Raw genomic sequence first — 21,463 nt, forward strand, 5'->3', positions numbered from 1 at the left:
AAACACCACAGTGACTATGTTTCCAGAGACATGCGATACATGCCAAATTAAAACACAAATTTAGTCAAAGCCACAACTTTGTGCTTGGCATGGATTTTAATTAAAGCTCTATCAATTCTGAGGGTGAACAGGTACATGCCAAAGTAAAGCGTAAGATAAGTCAAAGTCCCTCTTCATTATCAGCATAATAAATAGAAACTAGAATTAATAAATGTAATGTAATTTATGTAGTTTCAGATTTCAAGTATTAACTTCAAAATCATTACATAATTAGGTCAATCAAGAATAATACAAAGTAATAAACAAAAAAAGTACTCCAAAATTGCTTTAAAGATCTTTATATGTTTCAGAACCATACACAGTTTGCACTCCCTATGCTCCTAAAGAATTAATGTGCACAGGAACAAACAGAATATATCGGAAAATTGTTTTGATAGTAAATGATACAGTTTTCTCTTAATGACTCTTATAGTATTTTAAATTCTTCATTGCGAATATGCTCCCTCTCTCCCCTCAATCACTAATACCTTGACAGAATGAGTAATAAATAAATAAGAAAAAAAATTCAGTTTATCATTCGCCTTCTTGCCTCCCAGTACCACTCGACCAAGGTAGCCCACGAAGAGCTTTGCTGTAAGAAATATTGTCATTCCACAGAATCCACTAAGATTTCAGAAAGACACCAGTTTTAGAGTAGTGTCCAGCTAAACAGTCATGCTGAGTGAAAAGTCCAACAATTGTGGCTGCCTTATGCCTGGGCCATTCAGGTATGTGTATTTATGTTAGGTATATCAACAAAGTTTGAATACCAATCTTTCAAATAATGTGCATTGTGTTTGTCCAGTAGATAGTCGAAGGGAAAACTGAGTTTTTTTTTTAAAGCATGCTTATGATTTCTGGTTTCCTTTACTATATGATATACTCTGCAAAGAAGTACATGTAGGAAACTTTGTCATTTGATTTAAATCGACATAAACAAGGGTCTCAGATAATGTTTTTATTCTCAATGCAAATTTATTGCTCAAGTAGACCGTGCTTGATCATCATGGACCCTCGTCGCTAAATTTTTCACGCCTATTTTAGTTGGAGGGTAACATTTAGTATAAATAAGAAATTTTCTGGCCGTTTATCTTCCAAATAATATTTTGTTTGTTTATGCATTAATTTATGAGATTTGAGTAGTTAATGCTGTAATATTTAATTAATCTGGAAAAAAGCATTTCCTGTCTATTCTAAGAAAGAAATCTCAAATTTGTTTTTCTCGCAGTTTTTCGAAATGCAACAGATCATCACTGATTCTTGTGCCTATTTTCTTTTCATTCGTTTATAGGTCTTTGTAATGCAAGTGTCAATAAAAGCTGTATGTATTGTTGATGGTTTTAAAGTAGTGGTCAGACGCAGGGATATAAAGATGCTTTTAGTCTTTTTTGCAACGAGAAACACCACAGTGACTATGTTTCCAGAGACATGCGATACATGCCAAATTAAAACACAAATTTAGTCAAAGCCACAACTTTGTGCTTGGCATGGACTTTAATTAAAGCTCTATCAATTCTGAGGGTGAACAGGTACATGCCAAAGTAAAGCGTAAGATAAGTCAAAGTCCCTCTTCATTATCAGCATAATAAATAGAAACTAGAATTAATAAATGTAATGTAATTTATGTAGTTTCAGATTTTAAGTATTAACTTCAAAATCATTACATAATTAGGTCAATCAAGAATAATACAAAGTAATAAACAAAAAAAGTACTCCAAAATTGCTTTAAAGATCTTTATATGTTTCAGAACCATACACAGTTTGCACTCCCTATGCTCCTAAAGAATTAATGTGCACAGGAACAAACAGAATATATCGGAAAATTGTTTTGATAGTAAATGATACAGTTTTCTCTTAATGACTCTTATAGTATTTTAAATTCTTCATTGCGAATATGCTCCCTCTCTCCCCTCAATCACTAATACCTTGACAGAATGAGTAATAAATAAATAAGAAAAAAAATTCAGTTTATCATTCGCCTTCTTGCCTCCCAGTACCACTCGACCAAGGTAGCCCACGAAGAGCTTTGCTGTAAGAAATATTGTCATTCCACAGAATCCACTAAGATTTCAGAAAGACACCAGTTTTAGAGTAGTGTCCAGCTAAACAGTCATGCTGAGTGAAAAGTCCAACAATTGTGGCTGCCTTATGCCTGGGCCATTCAGGTATGTGTATTTATGTTAGGTATATCAACAAAGTTTGAATACCAATCTTTCAAATAATGTGCATTGTGTTTGTCCAGTAGATAGTCGAAGGGAAAACTGAGTTTTTTTTTAAAGCATGCTTATGCTTTCTGGTTTCCTTTACTATATGATATACTCTGCAAAGAAGTACATGTAGGAAACTTTGTCATTTGATTTAAATCGACATAAACAAGGGTCTCAGATAATGTTTTTATTCTCATCGCAAATTTATTGCTCAAATAGACCGTGCTTGATCATCATGGACCCTCGTCGCTAAATTTTTCATGCCTATTTTAGTTGGAGGGTAACATTTAGTATAAGTAAGAAATTTTCTGGCCGTTTATCTTCCAAATAATATTTTGTTTGTTTATGCATTAATTTATGAGATTTGAGTAGTTAATGCTGTAATATTTAATTAAACTGGAAAAAAGCATTTCCTGTCTATTCTAAGAAAGAAATCTCAAATTTGTTTTTCTCGCAGTTTTTCGAAATGCAACAGATCATCACTGATTCTTGTGCCTATTTTCTTTTCATTCGTTTATAGGTCTTTGTAATGAAAGTGTCAATGAAAGCTGTATGTATTGTTGATGGTTTTAAAGTAGTGGTCTTCTGAGTGGTCAGACGCAGGGACTCTACTTGTCAAAATATAATTCAGAAAGAAAATTACGTTACTCACTCATAGTGGTTGAATGGCGTTGAGTAACTAAAAAATATAAAGATGCTTTTAGTCTTTTTTGCAATGAGAAACACCACAGTGACTATGTTTCCAGAGACATGCGATACATGCCAAATTAAAACACAAATTTAGTCAAAGCCACAACTTTGTGCTTGGCATGGATTTTAATTAAAGCTCTATCAATTCTGAGGGTGAACAGGTACATGCCAAAGTAAAGCGTAAGATAAGTCAAAGTCCCTCTTCATTATCAGCATAATAAATAGAAACTAGAATTAATAAATGTAATGTAATTTATGTAGTTTCAGATTTCAAGTATTAACTTCAAAATCATTACATAATTAGGTCAATCAAGAATAATACAAAGTAATAAACAAAAAAAGTACTCCAAAATTGCTTTAAAGATCTTTATATGTTTCAGAACCATACACAGTTTGCACTCCCTATGCTCCTAAAGAATTAATGTGCACAGGAACAAACAGAATATATCGGAAAATTGTTTTGATAGTAAATGATACAGTTTTCTCTTAATGACTCTTATAGTATTTTAAATTCTTCATTGCGAATATGCTCCCTCTCTCCCCTCAATCACTAATACCTTGACAGAATGAGTAATAAATAAATAAGAAAAAAAATTCAGTTTATCATTCGCCTTCTTGCCTCCCAGTACCACTCGACCAAGGTAGCCCACGAAGAGCTTTGCTGTAAGAAATATTGTCATTCCACAGAATCCACTAAGATTTCAGAAAGACACCAGTTTTAGAGTAGTGTCCAGCTAAACAGTCATGCTGAGTGAAAAGTCCAACAATTGTGGCTGCCTTATGCCTGGGCCATTCAGGTATGTGTATTTATGTTAGGTATATCAACAAAGTTTGAATACCAATCTTTCAAATAATGTGCATTGTGTTTGTCCAGTAGATAGTCGAAGGGAAAACTGAGTTTTTTTTTTAAAGCATGCTTATGATTTCTGGTTTCCTTTACTATATGATATACTCTGCAAAGAAGTACATGTAGGAAACTTTGTCATTTGATTTAAATCGACATAAACAAGGGTCTCAGATAATGTTTTTATTCTCAATGCAAATTTATTGCTCAAGTAGACCGTGCTTGATCATCATGGACCCTCGTCGCTAAATTTTTCATGCCTATTTTAGTTGGAGGGTAACATTTAGTATAAGTAAGAAATTTTCTGGCCGTTTATCTTCCAAAAAATATTTTGTTTGTTTATGCATTAATTTATGAGATTTGAGTAGTTAATGCTGTAATATTTAATTAAACTGGAAAAAAGCATTTCCTGTCTATTCTAAGAAAGAAATCTCAAATTTGTTTTTCTCGCAGTTTTTCGAAATGCAACAGATCATCACTGATTCTTGTGCCTATTTTCTTTTCATTCGTTTATAGGTCTTTGTAATGCAAGTGTCAATGAAAGCTGTATGTATTGTTGATGGTTTTAAAGTAGTGGTCAGACGCAGGGATATAAAGATGCTTTTAGTCTTTTTTGCAATGAGAAACACCACAGTGACTATGTTTTCAGAGACATGCGATACATGCCAAATTAAAACACAAATTTAGTCAAAGCCACAACTTTGTGCTTGGCATGGACTTTAATTAAAGCTCTATCAATTCTGAGGGTGAACAGGTACATGCCAAAGTAAAGCGTAAGATAAGTCAAAGTCCCTCTTCATTATCAGCATATTAAATAGAAACTAGAATTAATAAATGTAATGTAATTTATGTAGTTTCAGATTTTAAGTATTAACTTCAAAATCATTACATAATTAGGTCAATGAAGAATAATACAAAGTAATAAACAAAAAAAGTACTCCAAAATTGCTTTAAAGATCTTTATATGTTTCAGAACCATACACAGTTTGCACTCCCTATGCTCCTAAAGAATTAATGTGCACAGGAACAAACAGAATATATCGGAAAATTGTTTTGATAGTAAATGATACAGTTTTCTCTTAATGACTATTATAGTATTTTAAATTCTTCATTGCGAATATGCTCCCTCTCTCCCCTCAATCACTAATACCTTGACAGAATGAGTAATAAATAAATAAGAAAAAAAAAATTCAGTTTATCATTCGCCTTCTTGCCTCCCAGTACCACTCGACCAAGGTAGCCCACGAAGAGCTTTGCTGTAAGAAATATTGTCATTCCACAGAATCCACTAAGATTTCAGAAAGACACCAGTTTTAGAGTAGTGTCCAGCTAAACAGTCATGCTGAGTGAAAAGTCCAACAATTGTGGCTGCCTTATGCCTGGGCCATTCAGGTATGTGTATTTATGTTAGGTATATCAACAAAGTTTGAATACCAATCTTTCAAATAATGTGCATTGTGTTTGTCCAGTAGATAGTCGAAGGGAAAACTGAGTTTTTTTTTTAAAGCATGCTTATGCTTTCTGGTTTCCTTTACTATATGATATACTCTGCAAAGAAGTACATGTAGGAAACTTTGTCATTTGATTTAAATCGACATAAACAAGGGTCTCAGATAATGTTTTTATTCTCATCGCAAATTTATTGCTCAAATAGACCGTGCTTGATCATCATGGACCCTCGTCGCTAAATTTTTCATGCCTATTTTAGTTGGAGGGTAACATTTAGTATAAGTAAGAAATTTTCTGGCCGTTTATCTTCCAAAAAATATTTTGTTTGTTTATGCATTAATTTATGAGATTTGAGTAGTTAATGCTGTAATATTTAATTAAACTGGAAAAAAGCATTTCCTGTCTATTCTAAGAAAGAAATCTCAAATTTGTTTTTCTCGCAGTTTTTCGAAATGCAACAGATCATCACTGATTCTTGTGCCTATTTTCTTTTCATTCGTTTATAGGTCTTTGTAATGCAAGTGTCAATGAAAGCTGTATGTATTGTTGATGGTTTTAAAGTAGTGGTCTTCTGAGTGGTCAGACGCAGGGACTCTACTTGTCAAAATATAATTCAGAAAGAAAATTACGTTACTCACTCATAGTGGTTGAATGGCGTTGAGTAACTAAAAAATATAAAGATGCATTTACTCTTTTTTGCAATGAGAAACACCACAGTGACTATGTTTCCAGAGACATGCGATACATGCCAAATTAAAACACAAATTTAGTCAAAGCCACAACTTTGTGCTTGGAATGGATTTTAATTAAAGCTCTATCAATTCTGAGGGTGAACAGGTACATGCCAAAGTAAAGCGTAAGATAAGTCAAAGTCCCTCTTCATTATCAGCATAATAAATAGAAACTAGAATTAATAAATGTAATGTAATTTATGTAGTTTCAGATTTCAAGTATTAACTTCAAAATCATTACATAATTAGGTCAATCAAGAATAATACAAAGTAATAAACAAAAAAAGTACTCCAAAATTGCTTTAAAGATCTTTATATGTTTCAGAACCATACACAGTTTGCACTCCCTATGCTCCTAAAGAATTAATGTGCACAGGAACAAACAGAATATATCGGAAAATTGTTTTGATAGTAAATGATACAGTTTTCTCTTAATGACTCTTATAGTATTTTAAATTCTTCATTGCGAATATGCTCCCTCTCTCCCCTCAATCACTAATACCTTGACAGAATGAGTAATAAATAAATAAGAAAAAAAATTCAGTTTATCATTCGCCTTCTTGCCTCCCAGTACCACTCGACCAAGGTAGCCCACGAAGAGCTTTGCTGTAAGAAATATTGTCATTCCACAGAATCCACTAAGATTTCAGAAAGACACCAGTTTTAGAGTAGTGTCCAGCTAAACAGTCATGCTGAGTGAAAAGTCCAACAATTGTGGCTGCCTTATGCCTGGGCCATTCAGGTATGTGTATTTATGTTAGGTATATCAACAAAGTTTGAATACCAATCTTTCAAATAATGTGCATTGTGTTTGTCCAGTAGATAGTCGAAGGGAAAACTGAGTTTTTTTTTTAAAGCATGCTTATGATTTCTGGTTTCCTTTACTATATGATATACTCTGCAAAGAAGTACATGTAGGAAACTTTGTCATTTGATTTAAATCGACATAAACAAGGGTCTCAGATAATGTTTTTATTCTCAATGCAAATTTATTGCTCAAGTAGACCGTGCTTGATCATCATGGACCCTCGTCGCTAAATTTTTCACGCCTATTTTAGTTGGAGGGTAACATTTAGTATAAATAAGAAATTTTCTGGCCGTTTATCTTCCAAATAATATTTTGTTTGTTTATGCATTAATTTATGAGATTTGAGTAGTTAATGCTGTAATATTTAATTAATCTGGAAAAAAGCATTTCCTGTCTATTCTAAGAAAGAAATCTCAAATTTGTTTTTCTCGCAGTTTTTCGAAATGCAACAGATCATCACTGATTCTTGTGCCTATTTTCTTTTCATTCGTTTATAGGTCTTTGTAATGCAAGTGTCAATAAAAGCTGTATGTATTGTTGATGGTTTTAAAGTAGTGGTCAGACGCAGGGATATAAAGATGCTTTTAGTCTTTTTTGCAACGAGAAACACCACAGTGACTATGTTTCCAGAGACATGCGATACATGCCAAATTAAAACACAAATTTAGTCAAAGCCACAACTTTGTGCTTGGCATGGACTTTAATTAAAGCTCTATCAATTCTGAGGGTGAACAGGTACATGCCAAAGTAAAGCGTAAGATAAGTCAAAGTCCCTCTTCATTATCAGCATAATAAATAGAAACTAGAATTAATAAATGTAATGTAATTTATGTAGTTTCAGATTTTAAGTATTAACTTCAAAATCATTACATAATTAGGTCAATCAAGAATAATACAAAGTAATAAACAAAAAAAGTACTCCAAAATTGCTTTAAAGATCTTTATATGTTTCAGAACCATACACAGTTTGCACTCCCTATGCTCCTAAAGAATTAATGTGCACAGGAACAAACAGAATATATCGGAAAATTGTTTTGATAGTAAATGATACAGTTTTCTCTTAATGACTATTATAGTATTTTAAATTCTTCATTGCGAATATGCTCCCTCTCTCCCCTCAATCACTAATACCTTGACAGAATGAGTAATAAATAAATAAGAAAAAAAATTCAGTTTATCATTCGCCTTCTTGCCTCCCAGTACCACTCGACCAAGGTAGCCCACGAAGAGCTTTGCTGTAAGAAATATTGTCATTCCACAGAATCCACTAAGATTTCAGAAAGACACCAGTTTTAGAGTAGTGTCCAGCTAAACAGTCATGCTGAGTGAAAAGTCCAACAATTGTGGCTGCCTTATGCCTGGGCCATTCAGGTATGTGTATTTATGTTAGGTATATCAACAAAGTTTGAATACCAATCTTTCAAATAATGTGCATTGTGTTTGTCCAGTAGATAGTCGAAGGGAAAACTGAGTTTTTTTTTTAAAGCATGCTTATGCTTTCTGGTTTCCTTTACTATATGATATACTCTGCAAAGAAGTACATGTAGGAAACTTTGTCATTTGATTTAAATCGACATAAACAAGGGTCTCAGATAATGTTTTTATTCTCATCGCAAATTTATTGCTCAAATAGACCGTGCTTGATCATCATGGACCCTCGTCGCTAAATTTTTCATGCCTATTTTAGTTGGAGGGTAACATTTAGTATAAGTAAGAAATTTTCTGGCCGTTTATCTTCCAAAAAATATTTTGTTTGTTTATGCATTAATTTATGAGATTTGAGTAGTTAATGCTGTAATATTTAATTAAACTGGAAAAAAGCATTTCCTGTCTATTCTAAGAAAGAAATCTCAAATTTGTTTTTCTCGCAGTTTTTCGAAATGCAACAGATCATCACTGATTCTTGTGCCTATTTTCTTTTCATTCGTTTATAGGTCTTTGTAATGCAAGTGTCAATGAAAGCTGTATGTATTGTTGATGGTTTTAAAGTAGTGGTCTTCTGAGTGGTCAGACGCAGGGACTCTACTTGTCAAAATATAATTCAGAAAGAAAATTACGTTACTCACTCATAGTGGTTGAATGGCGTTGAGTAACTAAAAAATATAAAGATGCTTTTACTCTTTTTTGCAATGAGAAACACCACAGTGACTATGTTTCCAGAGACATGCGATACATGCCAAATTAAAACACAAATTTAGTCAAAGCCACAACTTTGTGCTTGGAATGGATTTTAATTAAAGCTCTATCAATTCTGAGGGTGAACAGGTACATGCCAAAGTAAAGCGTAAGATAAGTCAAAGTCCCTCTTCATTATCAGCATAATAAATAGAAACTAGAATTAATAAATGTAATGTAATTTATGTAGTTTCAGATTTTAAGTATTAACTTCAAAATCATTACATAATTAGGTCAATCAAGAATAATACAAAGTAATAAACAAAAAAAGTACTCCAAAATTGCTTTAAAGATCTTTATATGTTTCAGAACCATACACAGTTTGCACTCCCTATGCTCCTAAAGAATTAATGTGCACAGGAACAAACAGAATATATCGGAAAATTGTTTTGATAGTAAATGATACAGTTTTCTCTTAATGACTATTATAGTATTTTAAATTCTTCATTGCGAATATGCTCCCTCTCTCCCCTCAATCACTAATACCTTGACAGAATGAGTAATAAATAAATAAGAAAAAAAAATTCAGTTTATCATTCGCCTTCTTGCCTCCCAGTACCACTCGACCAAGGTAGCCCACGGAGAGCTTTGCTGTAAGAAATATTGTCATTCCACAGAATCCACTAAGATTTCAGAAAGACACCAGTTTTAGAGTAGTGTCCAGCTAAACAGTCATGCTGAGTGAAAAGTCCAACAATTGTGGCTGCCTTATGCCTGGGCCATTCAGGTATGTGTATTTATGTTAGGTATATCAACAAAGTTTGAATACCAATCTTTCAAATAATGTGCATTGTGTTTGTCCAGTAGATAGTCGAAGGGAAAACTGAGTTTTTTTTTTAAAGCATGCTTATGCTTTCTGGTTTCCTTTACTATATGATATACTCTGCAAAGAAGTACATGTAGGAAACTTTGTCATTTGATTTAAATCGACATAAACAAGGGTCTCAGATAATGTTTTTATTCTCAATGCAAATTTATTGCTCAAATAGACCGTGCTTGATCATCATGGACCCTCGTCGCTAAATTTTTCATGCCTATTTTAGTTGGAGGGTAACATTTAGTATAAATAAGAAATTTTCTGGCCGTTTATCTTCCAAATAATATTTTGTTTCTTTATGCATTAATTTATGAGATTTGAGTAGTTAATGCTGTAATATTTAATTAATCTGGAAAAAAGCATTTCCTGTCTATTCTAAGAAAGAAATCTCAAATTTGTTTTTCTCGCAGTTTTTCGAAATGCAACAGATCATCACTGATTCTTGTGCCTATTTTCTTTTCATTCGTTTATAGGTCTTTGTAATGCAAGTGTCAATGAAAGCTGTATGTATTGTTGATGGTTTTAAAGTAGTGGTCTTCTGAGTGGTCAGACGCAGGGACTCTACTTGTCAAAATATAATTCAGAAAGAAAATTACGTTACTCACTCATAGTGGTTGAATGGCGTTGAGTAACTAAAAAATATAAAGATGCTTTTAGTCTTTTTTGCAATGAGAAACACCACAGTGACTATGTTTCCAGAGACATGCGATACATGCCAAATTAAAACACAAATTTAGTCAAAGCCACAACTTTGTGCTTGGCATGGATTTTAATTAAAGCTCTATCAATTCTGAGGGTGAACAGGTACATGCCAAAGTAAAGCGTAAGATAAGTCAAAGTCCCTCTTCATTATCAGCATAATAAATAGAAACTAGAATTAATAAATGTAATGTAATTTATGTAGTTTCAGATTTTAAGTATTAACTTCAAAATCATTACATAATTAGGTCAATCAAGAATAATACAAAGTAATAAACAAAAAAAGTACTCCAAAATTGCTTTAAAGATCTTTATATGTTTCAGAACCATACACAGTTTGCACTCCCTATGCTCCTAAAGAATTAATGTGCACAGGAACAAACAGAATATATCGGAAAATTGTTTTGATAGTAAATGATACAGTTTTCTCTTAATGACTATTATAGTATTTTAAATTCTTCATTGCGAATATGCTCCCTCTCTCCCCTCAATCACTAATACCTTGACAGAATGAGTAATAAATAAATAAGAAAAAAAATTCAGTTTATCATTCGCCTTCTTGCCTCCCAGTACCACTCGACCAAGGTAGCCCACGGAGAGCTTTGCTGTAAGAAATATTGTCATTCCACAGAATCCACTAAGATTTCAGAAAGACACCAGTTTTAGAGTAGTGTCCAGCTAAACAGTCATGCTGAGTGAAAAGTCCAACAATTGTGGCTGCCTTATGCCTGGGCCATTCAGGTATGTGTATTTATGTTAGGTATATCAACAAAGTTTGAATACCAATCTTTCAAATAATGTGCATTGTGTTTGTCCAGTAGATAGTCGAAGGGAAAACTGAGTTTTTTTTTTAAAGCATGCTTATGCTTTCTGGTTTCCTTTACTATATGATATACTCTGCAAAGAAGTACATGTAGGAAACTTTGTCATTTGATTTAAATCGACATAAACAAGGGTCTCAGATAATGTTTTTATTCTCATCGCAAATTTATTGCTCAAATAGACCGTGCTTGATCATCATGGACCCTCGTCGCTAAATTTTTCATGCCTATTTTAGTTGGAGGGTAACATTTAGTATAAGTAAGAAATTTTCTGGCCGTTTATCTTCCAAATAATATTTTGTTTGTTTATGCATTAATTTATGAGATTTGAGTAGTTAATGCTGTAATATTTAATTAATCTGGAAAAAAGCATTTCCTGTCTATTCTAAGAAAGAAATCTCAAATTTGTTTTTCTCGCAGTTTTTCGAAATGCAACAGATCATCACTGATTCTTGTGCCTATTTTCTTTTCATTCGTTTATAGGTCTTTGTAATGCAAGTGTCAATGAAAGCTGTATGTATTGTTGATGGTTTTAAAGTAGTGGTCTTCTGAGTGGTCAGACGCAGGGACTCTACTTGTCAAAATATAATTCAGAAAGAAAATTACGTTACTCACTCATAGTGGTTGAATGGCGTTGAGTAACTAAAAAATATAAAGATGCTTTTAGTCTTTTTTGCAATGAGAAACACCACAGTGACTATGTTTCCAGAGACATGCGATACATGCCAAATTAAAACACAAATTTAGTCAAAGCCACAACTTTGTGCTTGGCATGGATTTTAATTAAAGCTCTATCAATTCTGAGGGTGAACAGGTACATGCCAAAGTAAAGCGTAAGATAAGTCAAAGTCCCTCTTCATTATCAGCATAATAAATAGAAACTAGAATTAATAAATGTAATGTAATTTATGTAGTTTCAGATTTTAAGTATTAACTTCAAAATCATTACATAATTAGGTCAATCAAGAATAATACAAAGTAATAAACAAAAAAAGTACTCCAAAATTGCTTTAAAGATCTTTATATGTTTCAGAACCATACACAGTTTGCACTCCCTATGCTCCTAAAGAATTAATGTGCACAAGAACAAACAGAATATATCGGAAAATTGTTTTGATAGTAAATGATACAGTTTTCTCTTAATGACTATTATAGTATTTTAAATTCTTCATTGCGAATATGCTCCCTCTCTCCCCTCAATCACTAATACCTTGACAGAATGAGTAATAAATAAATAAGAAAAAAAAATTCAGTTTATCATTCGCCTTCTTGCCTCCCAGTACCACTCGACCAAGGTAGCCCACGAAGAGCTTTGCTGTAAGAAATATTGTCATTCCACAGAATCCACTAAGATTTCAGAAAGACACCAGTTTTAGAGTAGTGTCCAGCTAAACAGTCATGCTGAGTGAAAAGTCCAACAATTGTGGCTGCCTTATGCCTGGGCCATTCAGGTATGTGTATTTATGTTAGGTATATCAACAAAGTTTGAATACCAATCTTTCAAATAATGTGCATTGTGTTTGTCCAGTAGATAGTCGAAGGGAAAACTGAGTTTTTTTTTTAAAGCATGCTTATGCTTTCTGGTTTCCTTTACTATATGATATACTCTGCAAAGAAGTACATGTAGGAAACTTTGTCATTTGATTTAAATCGACATAAACAAGGGTCTCAGATAATGTTTTTATTCTCAATGCAAATTTATTGCTCAAATAGACCGTGCTTGATCATCATGGACCCTCGTCGCTAAATTTTTCATGCCTATTTTAGTTGGAGGGTAACATTTAGTATAAATAAGAAATTTTCTGGCCGTTTATCTTCCAAATAATATTTTGTTTGTTTATGCATTAATTTATGAGATTTGAGTAGTTAATGCTGTAATATTTAATTAATCTGGAAAAAAGCATTTCCTGTCTATTCTAAGAAAGAAATCTCAAATTTGTTTTTCTCGCAGTTTTTCGAAATGCAACAGATCATCACTGATTCTTGTGCCTATTTTCTTTTCATTCGTTTATAGGTCTTTGTAATGCAAGTGTCAATGAAAGCTGTATGTATTGTTGATGGTTTTAAAGTAGTGGTCAGACGCAGGGATATAAAGATGCTTTTAGTCTTTTTTGCAACGAGAAACACCACAGTGACTATGTTTCCAGAGACATGCGATACATGCCAAATTAAAACACAAATTTAGTCAAAGCCACAACTTTGTGCTTGGCATGGACTTTAATTAAAGCTCTATCAATTCTGAGGGTGAACAGGTACATGCCAAAGTAAAGCGTAAGATAAGTCAAAGTCCCTCTTCATTATCAGCATAATAAATAGAAACTAGAATTAATAAATGTAATGTAATTTATGTAGTTTCAGATTTTAAGTATTAACTTCAAAATCATTACATAATTAGGTCAATCAAGAATAATACAAAGTTATAAACAAAAAAAGTACTCCAAAATTGCTTTAAAGATCTTTATATGTTTCAGAACCATACACAGTTTGCACTCCCTATGCTCCTAAAGAATTAATGTGCACAGGAACAAACAGAATATATCGGAAAATTGTTTTGATAGTAAATGATACAGTTTTCTCTTAATGACTATTATAGTATTTTAAATTCTTCATTGCGAATATGCTCCCTCTCTCCCCTCAATCACTAATACCTTGACAGAATGAGTAATAAATAAATAAGAAAAAAAATTCAGTTTATCATTCGCCTTCTTGCCTCCCAGTACCACTCGACCAAGGTAGCCCACGAAGAGCTTTGCTGTAAGAAATATTGTCATTCCACAGAATCCACTAAGATTTCAGAAAGACACCAGTTTTAGAGTAGTGTCCAGCTAAACAGTCATGCTGAGTGAAAAGTCCAACAATTGTGGCTGCCTTATGCCTGGGCCATTCAGGTATGTGTATTTATGTTAGGTATATCAACAAAGTTTGAATACCAATCTTTCAAATAATGTGCATTGTGTTTGTCCAGTAGATAGTCGAAGGGAAAACTGAGTTTTTTTTTTAAAGCATGCTTATGCTTTCTGGTTTCCTTTACTATATGATATACTCTGCAAAGAAGTACATGTAGGAAACTTTGTCATTTGATTTAAATCGACATAAACAAGGGTCTCAGATAATGTTTTTATTCTCAATGCAAATTTATTGCTCAAATAGACCGTGCTTGATCATCATGGACCCTCGTCGCTAAATTTTTCATGCCTATTTTAGTTGGAGGGTAACATTTAGAATAAATAAGAAATTTTCTGGCCGTTTATCTTCCAAATAATATTTTGTTTGTTTATGCATTAATTTATGAGATTTGAGTAGTTAATGCTGTAATATTTAATTAATCTGGAAAAAAGCATTTCCTGTCTATTCTAAGAAAGAAATCTCAAATTTGTTTTTCTCGCAGTTTTTCGAAATGCAACAGATCATCACTGATTCTTGTGCCTATTTTCTTTTCATTCGTTTATAGGTCTTTGTAATGCAAGTGTCAATGAAAGCTGTATGTATTGTTGATGGTTTTAAAGTAGTGGTCAGACGCAGGGATATAAAGATGCTTTTAGTCTTTTTTGCAACGAGAAACACCACAGTGACTATGTTTCCAGAGACATGCGATACATGCCAAATTAAAACACAAATTTAGTCAAAGCCACAACTTTGTGCTTGGCATGGACTTTAATTAAAGCTCTATCAATTCTGAGGGTGAACAGGTACATGCCAAAGTAAAGCGTAAGATAAGTCAAAGTCCCTCTTCATTATCAGCATAATAAATAGAAACTAGAATTAATAAATGTAATGTAATTTATGTAGTTTCAGATTTTAAGTATTAACTTCAAAATCATTACATAATTAGGTCAATCAAGAATAATACAAAGTAATAAACAAAAAAAGTACTCCAAAATTGCTTTAAAGATCTTTATATGTTTCAGAACCATACACAGTTTGCACTCCCTATGCTCCTAAAGAATTAATGTGCACAAGAACAAACAGAATATATCGGAAAATTGTTTTGATAGTAAATGATACAGTTTTCTCTTAATGACTATTATAGTATTTTAAATTCTTCATTGCGAATATGCTCCCTCTCTCCCCTCAATCACTAATACCTTGACAGAATGAGTAATAAATAAATAAGAAAAAAAAATTCAGTTTATCATTCGCCTTCTTGCCTCCCAGTACCACTCGACCAAGGTAGCCCACGAAGAGCTTTGCTGTAAGAAATATTGTCATTCCACAGAATCCACTAAGATTTCAGAAAGACACCAGTTTTAGAGTAGTGTCCAGCTAAACAGTCATGCTGAGTGAAAAGTCCAACAATTGTGGCTGCCTTATGCCTGGGCCATTCAGGTATGTGTATTTATGTTAGGTATATCAACAAAGTTTGAATACCAATCTTTCAAATAATGTGCATTGTGTTTGTCCAGTAGATAGTCGAAGGGAAAACTGAGTTTTTTTTTTAAAGCATGCTTATGCTTTCTGGTTTCCTTTACTATATGATATACTCTGCAAAGAAGTACATGTAGGAAACTTTGTCATTTGATTTAAATCGACATAAACAAGGGTCTCAGATAATGTTTTTATTCTCAATGCAAATTTATTGCTCAAATAGACCGTGCTTGATCATCATGGACCCTCGTCGCTAAATTTTTCATGCCTATTTTAGTTGGAGGGTAACATTTAGTATAAATAAGAAATTTTCTGGCCGTTTATCTTCCAAATAATATTTTGTTTGTTTATGCATTAATTTATGAGATTTGAGTAGTTAATGCTGTAATATTTAATTAATCTGGAAAAAAGCATTTCCTGTCTATTCTAAGAAAGAAATCTCAAATTTGTTTTTCTCGCAGTTTTTCGAAATGCAACAGATCATCACTGATTCTTGTGCCTATTTTCTTTTCATTCGTTTATAGGTCTTTGTAATGCAAGTGTCAATGAAAGCTGTATGTATTGTTGATGGTTTTAAAGTAGTGGTCAGACGCAGGGATATAAAGATGCTTTTAGTCTTTTTTGCAACGAGAAACACCACAGTGACTATGTTTCCAGAGACATGCGATACATGCCAAATTAAAACACAAATTTAGTCAAAGCCACAACTTTGTGCTTGGCATGGATTTTAATTAAAGCTCTATCAATTCTGAGGGTGAACAGTTACATGCCAAAGTAAAGCGTAAGATAAGTCAAAGTCCCTCTTCATTATCAGCATAATAAATAGAAACTAGAATTAATAAATGTAACGTAATTTATGTAGTTTCAGATTTTAAGTATTAACTTCAAAATCATTACATAATTAGGTCAATCAAGAATAATACAAAGTAATAAACAAAAAAAGTACTCCAAAATTGCTTTAAAGATCTTTATATGTTTCAGAACCATACACAGTTTGCACTCCCTATGCTCCTAAAGAATTAATGTGCACAGGAACAAACAGAATATATCGGAAAATTGTTTTGATAGTAAATGATACAGTTTTCTCTTAATGACTATTATAGTATTTTAAATTCTTCATTGCGAATATGCTCCCTCTCTCCCCTCAATCACTAATACCTTGACAGAATGAGTAATAAATAAATAAGAAAAAAAAATTCAGTTTATCATTCGCCTTCTTGCCTCCCAGTACCACTCGACCAAGGTAGCCCACGAAGAGCTTTGCTGTAAGAAATATTGTCATTCCACAGAATCCACTAAGATTTCAGAAAGACACCAGTTTTAGAGTAGTGTCCAGCTAAACAGTCATGCTGAGTGAAAAGTCCAACAATTGTGGCTGCCTTATGCCTGGGCCATTCAGGTATGTGTATTTATGTTAGGTATATCAACAAAGTTTGAATACCAATCTTTCAAATAATGTGCATTGTGTTTGTCCAGTAGATAGTCGAAGGGAAAACTGAGTTTTTTTTTTAAAGCATGCTTATGCTTTCTGGTTTCCTTTACTATATGATATACTCTGCAAAGAAGTACATGTAGGAAACTTTGTCATTTGATTTAAATCGACATAAACAAGGGTCTCAGATAATGTTTTTATTCTCATCGCAAATTTATTGCTCAAATAGACCGTGCTTGATCATCATGGACCCTCGTCGCTAAATTTTTCATGCCTATTTTATTTGGAGGGTAACATTTAGTATAAGTAAGAAATTTTCTGGCCGTTTATCTTCCAAATAATATTTTGTTTGTTTATGCATTAATTTATGAGATTTGAGTAGTTAATGCTGTAATATTTAATTAATCTGGAAAAAAGCATTTCCTGTCTATTCTAAGAAAGAAATCTCAAATTTGTTTTTCTCGCAGTTTTTCGAAATGCAACAGATCATCACTGATTCTTGTGCCTATTTTCTTTTCATTCGTTTATAGGTCTTTGTAATGCAAGTGTCAATGAAAGCTGTATGTATTGTTGATGGTTTTAAAGTAGTGGTCTTCTGAGTGGTCAGACGCAGGGACTCTACTTGTCAAAATATAATTCAGAAAGAAAATTACGTTACTCACTCATAGTGGTTGAATGGCGTTGAGTAACTAAAAAATATAAAGATGCTTTTAGTCTTTTTTGCAATGAGAAACACCACAGTGACTATGTTTCCAGAGACATGCGATACATGCCAAATTAAAACACAAATTTAGTCAAAGCCACAACTTTGTGCTTGGCATGGATTTTAATTAAAGCTCTATCAATTCTGAGGGTGAACAGGTACATGCCAAAGTAAAGCGTAAGATAAGTCAAAGTCCCTCTTCATTATCAGCATAATAAATAGAAACTAGAATTAATAAATGTAATGTAATTTATGTAGTTTCAGATTTTAAGTATTAACTTCAAAATCATTACATAATTAGGTCAATCAAGAATAATACAAAGTAATAAACAAAAAAAGTACTCCAAAATTGCTTTAAAGATCTTTATATGTTTCAGAACCATACACAGTTTGCACTCCCTATGCTCCTAAAGAATTAATGTGCACAGGAACAAACAGAATATATCGGAAAATTGTTTTGATAGTAAATGATACAGTTTTCTCTTAATGACTATTATAGTATTTTAAATTCTTCATTGCGAATATGCTCCCTCTCTCCCCTCAATCACTAACACCTTGACAGAATGAGTAATAAATAAATAAGAAAAAAAAATTCAGTTTATCATTCGCCTTCTTGCCTCCCAGTACCACTCGACCAAGGTAGCCCACGAAGAGCTTTGCTGTAAGAAATATTGTCATTCCACAGAATCCACTAAGATTTCAGAAAGACACCAGTTTTAGAGTAGTGTCCAGCTAAACAGTCATGCTGAGTGAAAAGTCCAACAATTGTGGCTGCCTTATGCCTGGGCCATTCAGGTATGTGTATTTATGTTAGGTATATCAACAAAGTTTGAATACCAATCTTTCAAATAATGTGCATTGTGTTTGTCCAGTAGATAGTCGAAGGGAAAACTGAGTTTTTTTTTTAAAGCATGCTTATGCTTTCTGGTTTCCTTTACTATATGATATACTCTGCAAAGAAGTACATGTAGGAAACTTTGTCATTTGATTTAAATCGACATAAACAAGGGTCTCAGATAATGTTTTTATTCTCATCGCAAATTTATTGCTCAAATAGACCGTGCTTGATCATCATGGACCCTCGTCGCTAAATTTTTCATGCCTATTTTAGTTGGAGGGTAACATTTAGTATAAGTAAGAAATTTTCTGGCCGTTTATCTTCCAAATAATATTTTGTTTGTTTATGCATTAATTTATGAGATTTGAGTAGTTAATGCTGTAATATTTAATTAATCTGGAAAAAAGCATTTCCTGTCTATTCTAAGAAAGAAATCTCAAATTTGTTTTTCTCGCAGTTTTTCGAAATGCAACAGATCATCACTGATTCTTGTGCCTATTTTCTTTTCATTCGTTTATAGGTCTTTGTAATGCAAGTGTCAATGAAAGCTGTATGTATTGTTGATGGTTTTAAAGTAGTGGTCTTCTGAGTGGTCAGACGCAGGGACTCTACTTGTCAAAATATAATTCAGAAAGAAAATTACGTTACTCACTCATAGTGGTTGAATGGCGTTGAGTAACTAAAAAATATAAAGATGCTTTTAGTCTTTTTTGCAATGAGAAACACCACAGTGACTATGTTTCCAGAGACATGCGATACATGCCAAATTAAAACACAAATTTAGTCAAAGCCACAACTTTGTGCTTGGCATGGATTTTAATTAAAGCTCTATCAATTCTGAGGGTGAACAGGTACATGCCAAAGTAAAGCGTAAGATAAGTCAAAGTCCCTCTTCATTATCAGCATAATAAATAGAAACTAGAATTAATAAATGTAATGTAATTTATGTAGTTTCAGATTTTAAGTATTAACTTCAAAATCATTACATAATTAGGTCAATCAAGAATAATACAAAGTAATAAACAAAAAAAGTACTCCAAAATTGCTTTAAAGATCTTTATATGTTTCAGAACCATACACAGTTTGCACTCCCTATGCTCCTAAAGAATTAATGTGCACAGGAACAAACAGAATATATCGGAAAATTGTTTTGATAGTAAATGATACAGTTTTCTCTTAATGACTATTATAGTATTTTAAATTCTTCATTGCGAATATGCTCCCTCTCTCCCCTCAATCACTAATACCTTGACAGAATGAGTAATAAATAAATAAGAAAAAAAAATTCAGTTTATCATTCGCCTTCTTGCCTCCCAGTACCACTCGACCAAGGTAGCCCACGAAGAGCTTTGCTGTAAGAAATATTGTCATTCCACAGAATCCACTAAGATTTCAGAAAGACACCAGTTTTAGAGTAGTGTCCAGCTAAACAGTCATGCTGAGTGAAAAGTCCAACAATTGTGGCTGCCTTATGCCTGGGCCATTCAGGTATGTGTATTTATGTTAGGTATATCAACAAAGTTTGAATACCAATCTTTCATATAATGTGCATTGTGTTCGTCCAGTAGATAGTCGAAGGGAAAACTGAGATTTTTTTTTTAAACCATGCTTATGCTTTCTGGTTTCCTTTACTATATGATATACTCTGCAAAGAAGTACATGTAGGAAACTTTGTCATTTGATTTAAATCGACATAAACAAGGGTCTCAGATAATGTTTTTATTCTCATCGCAAATTTATTGCTCAAATAGACCGTGCTTGATCATCATGGACCCTCGTCGCTAAATTTTTCATGCCTATTTTAGTTGGAGGGTAACATTTAGTATAAGTAAGAAATTTTCTGGCCGTTTATCTTCCAAAAAATATTTTGTTTGTTTATGCATTAATTTATGAGATTTGAGTAGTTAATGCTGTAATATTTAATTAAACTGGAAAAAAGCATTTCCTGTCTATTCTAAGAAAGAAATCTCAAATTTGTTTTTCTCGCAGTTTTTCGAAATGCAACAGATCATCACTGATTCTTGTGCCTATTTTCTTTTCATTCGTTTATAGGTCTTTGTAATGCAAGTGTCAATGAAAGCTGTATGTATTGTTGATGGTTTTAAAGTAGTGGTCTTCTGAGTGGTCAGACACAGGGACTCTACTTGTCAAAATATAATTCAGAAAGAAAATTACGTTACTCACTCATAGTGGTTGAATGGCGTTGAGTAACTAAAAAATATAAAGATGCTTTTAGTCTTTTTTGCAATGAGAAACACCACAGTGACTATGTTTCCAGAGACATGCGATACATGCCAAATTAAAACACAAATTTAGTCAAAGCCACAACTTTGTGCTTGGCATGGATTTTAATTAAAGCTCTATCAATTCTGAGGGTGAACAGGTACATGCCAAAGTAAAGCGTAAGATAAGTCAAAGTCCCTCTTCATTATCAGCATAATAAATAGAAACTAGAATTAATAAATGTAATGTAATTTATGTAGTTTCAGATTTTAAGTATTAACTTCAAAATCATTACATAATTAGGTCAATCAAGAATAATACAAAGTAATAAACAAAAAAAGTACTCCAAAATTGCTTTAAAGATCTTTATATGTTTCAGAACCATACACAGTTTGCACTCCCTATGCTCCTAAAGAATTAATGTGCACAGGAACAAACAGAATATATCGGAAAATTGTTTTGATAGTAAATGATACAGTTTTCTCTTAATGACTATTATAGTATTTTAAATTCTTCATTGCGAATATGCTCCCTCTCTCCCCTCAATCACTAATACCTTGACAGAATGAGTAATAAATAAATAAGAAAAAAAAATTCAGTTTATCATTCGCCTTCTTTCCTC

This window comes from Stegodyphus dumicola, chromosome X2 (genome assembly GCF_044657685.1).
Source record: "Stegodyphus dumicola isolate Sdum_Otavi_A_Nest chromosome X2, ASM4465768v1".
Lineage (NCBI taxonomy): Eukaryota > Metazoa > Arthropoda > Arachnida > Araneae > Eresidae > Stegodyphus > Stegodyphus dumicola.